Source organism: Thermobia domestica, chromosome 18 (genome assembly GCF_964235325.1).
Source record: "Thermobia domestica chromosome 18, izTheDome1.hap1.1, whole genome shotgun sequence".
Lineage (NCBI taxonomy): Eukaryota > Metazoa > Arthropoda > Insecta > Zygentoma > Lepismatidae > Thermobia > Thermobia domestica.
The window spans coordinates 39,759,516-39,765,515 of record NC_137471.1 but is presented as its reverse complement, the minus strand read 5'-3'; the positions used below and the strand labels follow the sequence as shown (position 1 = coordinate 39,765,515).

At 32.8% G+C, this 6,000-nt stretch overlaps 1 long non-coding RNA gene across 1 annotated transcript in view; it reads right to left on the bottom strand.

The window, feature by feature from the left end:
• Positions 1-5,260: 5,260 nt before the first annotated feature.
• LOC145675745 (uncharacterized) overlaps positions 5,261-6,000 on the bottom strand; it is a 164,359-nt gene continuing 163,619 nt past the window's right edge. Inside the window, exon 3 of the long non-coding RNA XR_014129203.1 lies at positions 5,261-5,353. This is a non-coding gene — a long non-coding RNA (uncharacterized LOC145675745). The remainder of the gene's footprint in view (positions 5,354-6,000) is intronic.

Here is a 6,000-nt window from a genome sequence, read left to right as displayed (position 1 = left end):
TGTAGCTCCTGATTCAAAAAATCCAATATGTTTCCTTCAATCAATAATTTTCATGTATACCTTATATATGGAGAACTACATATAGTGCAACCGAACTCCCAAGGTATCACTTAACGCAGTCTGATAAGCTTATTCCGTAAAAAATATGGAAACTCGATTTAGGGACCGTCCAAAAGTTTTGTGGCCTGTTATTTAAAAAAATCAAAAATATTTCATTAAATCGAAATTTTTCTTGTACTCATAACTGGAGAACTACATATCTAGAAAAACTCGATTTAGAGACCGTTCAAATATTTTGTGGCCCCTGAACCAAAAATTAATATTATCCAAGATCATAATATTTTGATCCATTTTTTAGATCATTCCTAACATTCTTGTTTTTTCCAATCTTTCTTTTAAACAGTATTACTCGCTTTGTTCTCAATTTGTAGTGTATCAAGCAATTATAAAGCATTGTTTATTATCCAATTTGTATTCGATGTAGAGCTTCAATTTTCTCAAAGTTTCAAATAAGATAATGAAATATGATTTACTATCGAATTGGAATTCGTGTCAGGTATTATTATTACTTTTATTGGCGTTTTCCTTTCTTTCAATTGTTAAAACAAGAAACTTAATGGCGCTGTCATAAAATATGTGCTATTTTCCAATAGCATAATAAGTGCTCATATAATTTTAAACTTTGAAATTAAGAATTGAAGCAGTACAACAAGTACAATTTGGATAACGAATGATTTATAATTGATGTTTAGTGGCGTACTGAAGGAAAGGGATTTCGGACTTTGAATCCCCCCTTGAGCAAGGTATTATGCAAAAGTAAGCACGTTTATCATATTAGCACGTTTATATATATAAACACTTGATATTATATAAACTTATGTTCCTGAAGCCCATGAACCCCCTAAACATTTGCGTAGAGTACTGATTGTGTTTCTCTTATTATTTTAATCGTTTTATGCTTTGAACGAAATTTGAAGTGCAGGGACCCTGTGAAGGTGACCACCTTTACTATCAAAATTTCTTTAATGCTTCTCAGTTTTTCTTCAAAACAATAACGAACGAAAAATAAATGATTGAGTTTGATTTTGAATCGAAATTTGAAATACCAGTGAAAAATTGACCCACCCAACTTTATTTTGTAAATGACTCTTAATAATTTTCAAAACAAACTATTTTCTCTTCAAACCAATCAATAAGAAAAGAAAACACGTTATTAGCTTGAGTATTGAATCGATATTTAAAAGCAGAAAAAAAAACAGTATGAAGTTGACCACCAAATGTATCCTGCAAATAGATATGTCGCACATAACATAGAACAGTGACAAACTCAACATTTTGCGTTTTTGAGTTATTGCCACTGCGAGGAGCGCAATACTGTACTCTACCTAGTAAAAAAATTTCACACTTGTAACTTAATTTTTAGCCGCTAGAGAGCAGTATGTGTCGGTTTTCCATTTCCTGAACTTTGACTATTGTCCTTGGAGAATAGTGACATAAGTTAGATGATCTTGTGTGGTTTAGTAATTCATGCCGTTATCGAAAAAGCAGTGAAAAGATCATTAAAATCTGGACCAATTTATGTGTCATATCAGTATGCGCCAATAATTCAGGGAGCAAAAAAGAAAGGAAAGCCGAACAAGGTAATTGAATCTACGCATGAAAACTTCCTTGACTTTAAGGATCTTTGTCAAAACTACGGAAATAATTTCTCAAAAACCTACGATAAACAGCAAATAAAATTTGCCGTTATTAAAATAGCAGAAGTTGAGAAAGAAACACCGGACGGATTTTTTTTAGCAAAACTTCATACGAACAGGCGGATTACCAAAAAATTGTTGTCACGAAGAATACGCGCAAGTCTCGGCAGTGAAGAATGTCGTGCGGACTGAGAAAAGCGTATTCAGATAAACTGAAAATATCTGATCGCAAAAAGTACGATATAATGGATTTTCTTGCTTCCCAACACATTCCCCAGCTTACAAAGATTTCTACACATCACTTTTCAATTAGTAGTTTCTATTGGACAGCTGATTTAAAGACATTAATTTTTGGATCATTATTTTGAAGTTATACCATAATTTAAAGTAACTGTTTTCTTGTAAAACTTCGAAAACTTCGATTTGTGTCACTTTTCCTCCTTGTCATCATTACACACTTTTACACGGTGTATCATCAGAATAGTCAGAACTTGCAAAAAATGAAAATGAAAAATAAAAACAAAAGTGACACAAATCAAAATTCTCACCCCTGGGATGACTGCATTTTGTGTACTAAACACCTATTGTTTCCAGTAACAATACCTGTAACTATTTACAAAGTTAGAAGCAATTCATACACTATTTTTTTCGAAATATAATACTTACTGTAATACTAGTTTTTTTTTTGCTCTTCTGAAAAAATACGTATTTTGAGTTGTGTCACTGTTCTATGTCATGTGCGATATTTTACTGGTTGTTTTGAAACAAGTGATTTTTTCTTCAAAATAAGCAGCCCACCCCGAAACAAATCACTTTCATCAACATTATTTCTTAAATATATTCTTATGTTTTTCGAATCAAATTACTTTTCTTCCAAACCAGCAACAACAAACCCATATCAAACGATTGATTTTGATCTTGAATCGAAATTTGTAAGTAAAGGAATCAGATTGAATTTGATCAGATTCTAAATTTATTTTGTAAATCTCTCTTTCTGTTTTTTCGAAACAAGCGATTTGCTGTTAAAAACAACCAATAAGAAACGCTTAGCTTCGGTTTTGATTCGAGATTTTAAAGTGGAGACAATATGAAATTGCATCACCCATTTCTCTTGAAAAGACTCTTTATGTTTCGAAACAAACTATTCTTTCTTAAAATAATTAATAGCATACGCATATCAAAGGATTGATTTTGGTTTTCAATCAAAATTTTAAGTGGAGGAACAAGGATAAATTTGGTCATATACCAACTTTATTTTGTATACACCTCTTTATGTTTTAAGAAAGATTTGAATTTTACTATTTTTTCTTCAAAAAAGTCAATAACAAATGAAAAACACACGATTGGCTTCCGATTTCAAATCGAAATTTGAAAGGAGGCAACTTCACATAGCTGCATTGCTTCGCTTAAAAAATCCAAATTTCCAAACGCAAATTCTAAGACTACAGTTTTACAATTGCAGTTACATGTACATACTTCAACTTAGTATACATAAAAAATTACAACACTGTAAAAACATCAGCAAATAAAATTATTTATTCGGTATTGAAAACCTCGAATTAACTTTTGGAGTTATTTAGGGCCATTTTTAAAAATTTTATCACAAAATTAAGTGTGGGACATGGATATATTACGAACAGTATTTTTATACAATTTGTATATATATATAATTTTAAAAAATAGACCGTTTAGAATTATTTATCCTTACAATTTTTTACATCCCCAAATTCAAGGTGAGGGATATGCGATATTGATATATTCAGAAAGTGTTGCCCCCCAACAGAATGTCGGTCGTACGCTGTTTCGGTCCTGTGCCGTGTTGATCCTACGCCGTTTCGGTCCTGTGCCGTGTCCATCCTACGCCGTTTCGGTCTTATGCCGTGTCGGCCATGTGCCGTTTCGGTCCTATTCCGTGTCGATCCTACACCGTTTCATTCCTATGCCGTTTCGGTCGTATGACGGTTCTCTCCTATATATCCTTAAGAAAATAATTGTTAGTTAATATTGCGTAATTATCAAATGATGTATTTTTTTATTATTTCGATCGTATGAAAGTTCTGCTGTCGTCCTATGCCGTTTCGGTTCTGTGCCGTGTCGATCCTATGCCGTTTCGGTCGTATGCCGTGTCGATCCTATGCCGTGTCGATCCTACGCAATATCGGCCCACCGCAGTGTCGGTCCTGTGCATGTAACCCTGGATTTTGAAATTCGTTCACTTTTACGGGTAAGATGAGTGCTTTGATACTTTGATTTTGATTGGCTGATATATGTCACGTGATGTTAGGCCCTGGGACTTTTGAAATTCGTTCCCTTTTAAGGGTAAGATTTGTGCTTTGGTACCACGATGCTGATTGGCTGATAGATATCACGTGATCTTAGGCCCTGGGATTTTTGAAATTCGTTTCCTTTAACTGTCAAAATTAGTGCTTTGGTACCTCGATTTTGATTGGCCGATAGAGGTCACATGATCTTAGTCACACCCGCGCGAGAAATTCAAATTTTATGACACATGATATGATATCATGAGGTCATGTGATCCACCCTTGACCGAGATTTTAGAATTTCGTTTCAATTATGGTTACCCCTTTTGGTACCATGATAATGTACTGAAGTTCCCATTTCGGGCTCTGACCCCCACCTTAATTATTTAAGTTCTTTTAAGGGTAATACGGTTCTTACCTTGATGGAGAGGCAGCCCACTTTATATGTTAACTTGTGGAGATTGTGTTTAGAATCTTGTCCTTGAATTAGTATGTCTTTGAAAGGATATATTTATTGTTAACAAAGGTGAAAGTGGGGTCCTTCCTTGTCGCTTGTAGATTTCATTGTTATAACTCTTACAAAACATTGTTGTGAGTTTAAGCGATTTTTTAAACGCACAGCGTTTCTTGCTCAGTAAGCGCTTCATTGGTGGAAACAGTGTTGCCAGGTTATTAAAATGTAACTGTTCCGGTTCTTTTCAAAACGGTTCCGCTGAGTGCAAGAATTTTTAAAGTTCAAAGAATTTCAAAACTAAAAATTTTTCGAATCAAAACAAAATTTTTGAAACAAAAATTTCAAACCAAAAATTTTGGAACCAAAAACTTTGAAACACTTTTTCAAAACAAAATTTTTCAAAACAAAAAAATTAAACAAGAATTTTTCGAACCAAAAAATTGAAACAAAAATTTCAAAAAAGTTTTTGAACGAAAAATTATTGAAACAAAAATTCCAAAAAAATTTCGAAGTAAACCAACTTTTAAAAGCAAAAGTTCCGAACTAATCGATTTAAATCATATCTAAAATTTTTCAAATTAAACTTTTTTCTCGAACTAAACTTTGAAAATTTTTTAACTAAAACAATTAAAAATCAAATTTTGGACAAAAATTTTAAATCAAAATTCTTTAATTAATTTTTCTAACGAAATATTTTTAAGCTAATCATTTAAATCAAATGTTGGAAAATTTTTCCACCTCAAATTCTGAAATCAAATTTTCAGGATTACCATTATTTGAATGTTCGGAGTTTCAAGAAATAATAAAACACATTTTTTCAACTTATTGTAGTTTAACGAGAGGTATTTGCTCTTCTCATACATTTTTATTAACATGGTAAGTGGTGAATCTAGATCAATGAATACATTGAACGTGTCACCCTCGAAACTTGCAGACGTATTCTGTAAAGAAAGAGAAGCAATAGATTACTTTATGAATTTCATTTTTCCTGAAAAATAAAAACGAGTAAATAGTGATAAGAGAGAAATAAAATTTACTCGTTAAAGATGGATATGTACCTTTCTTTGGTCAGTTGCTCTTCCTCCTCGAGGTGCGAGATGACTGCATTTACTTCTGTTGATGGGAGTGTTGCTGCTTTATGAACTCTTCTGGGTACCAGATGACTGCATTTTTTGTTGGTGTTGCTGATTCATGATAAGGGGGAAAAGGAAAGTGAAAAAGACTATGTTACAATGGCCTCATTGGGTATTCATAGTTTTCCTTTATCATCTTTTTCTTGTTCCAACTTCCGTTTTTTAACGTACCCGTAAGGGACCGTATCATATGAATTGAGTTCTGTCAGTTGACGTTTTGTGTGCTGGATGCTGTAAATTTTTTGTTCTTTGCGAGTCACGATAGTATGATCTTTGGGCCTCCATATTTTATGGAGGATGGTAATGGTTAATTATCCACGGTATTCATTCGTAATCATTTCTTTTAAGGTGTTGAAATTTAAACGTTGTCCTGCATCGTAGTTTAAGGTAAATCCTCTAATATTGCATATATAGCTAGTGACGTTGGTGTCTGGATTATATATTTCTAAACTGTA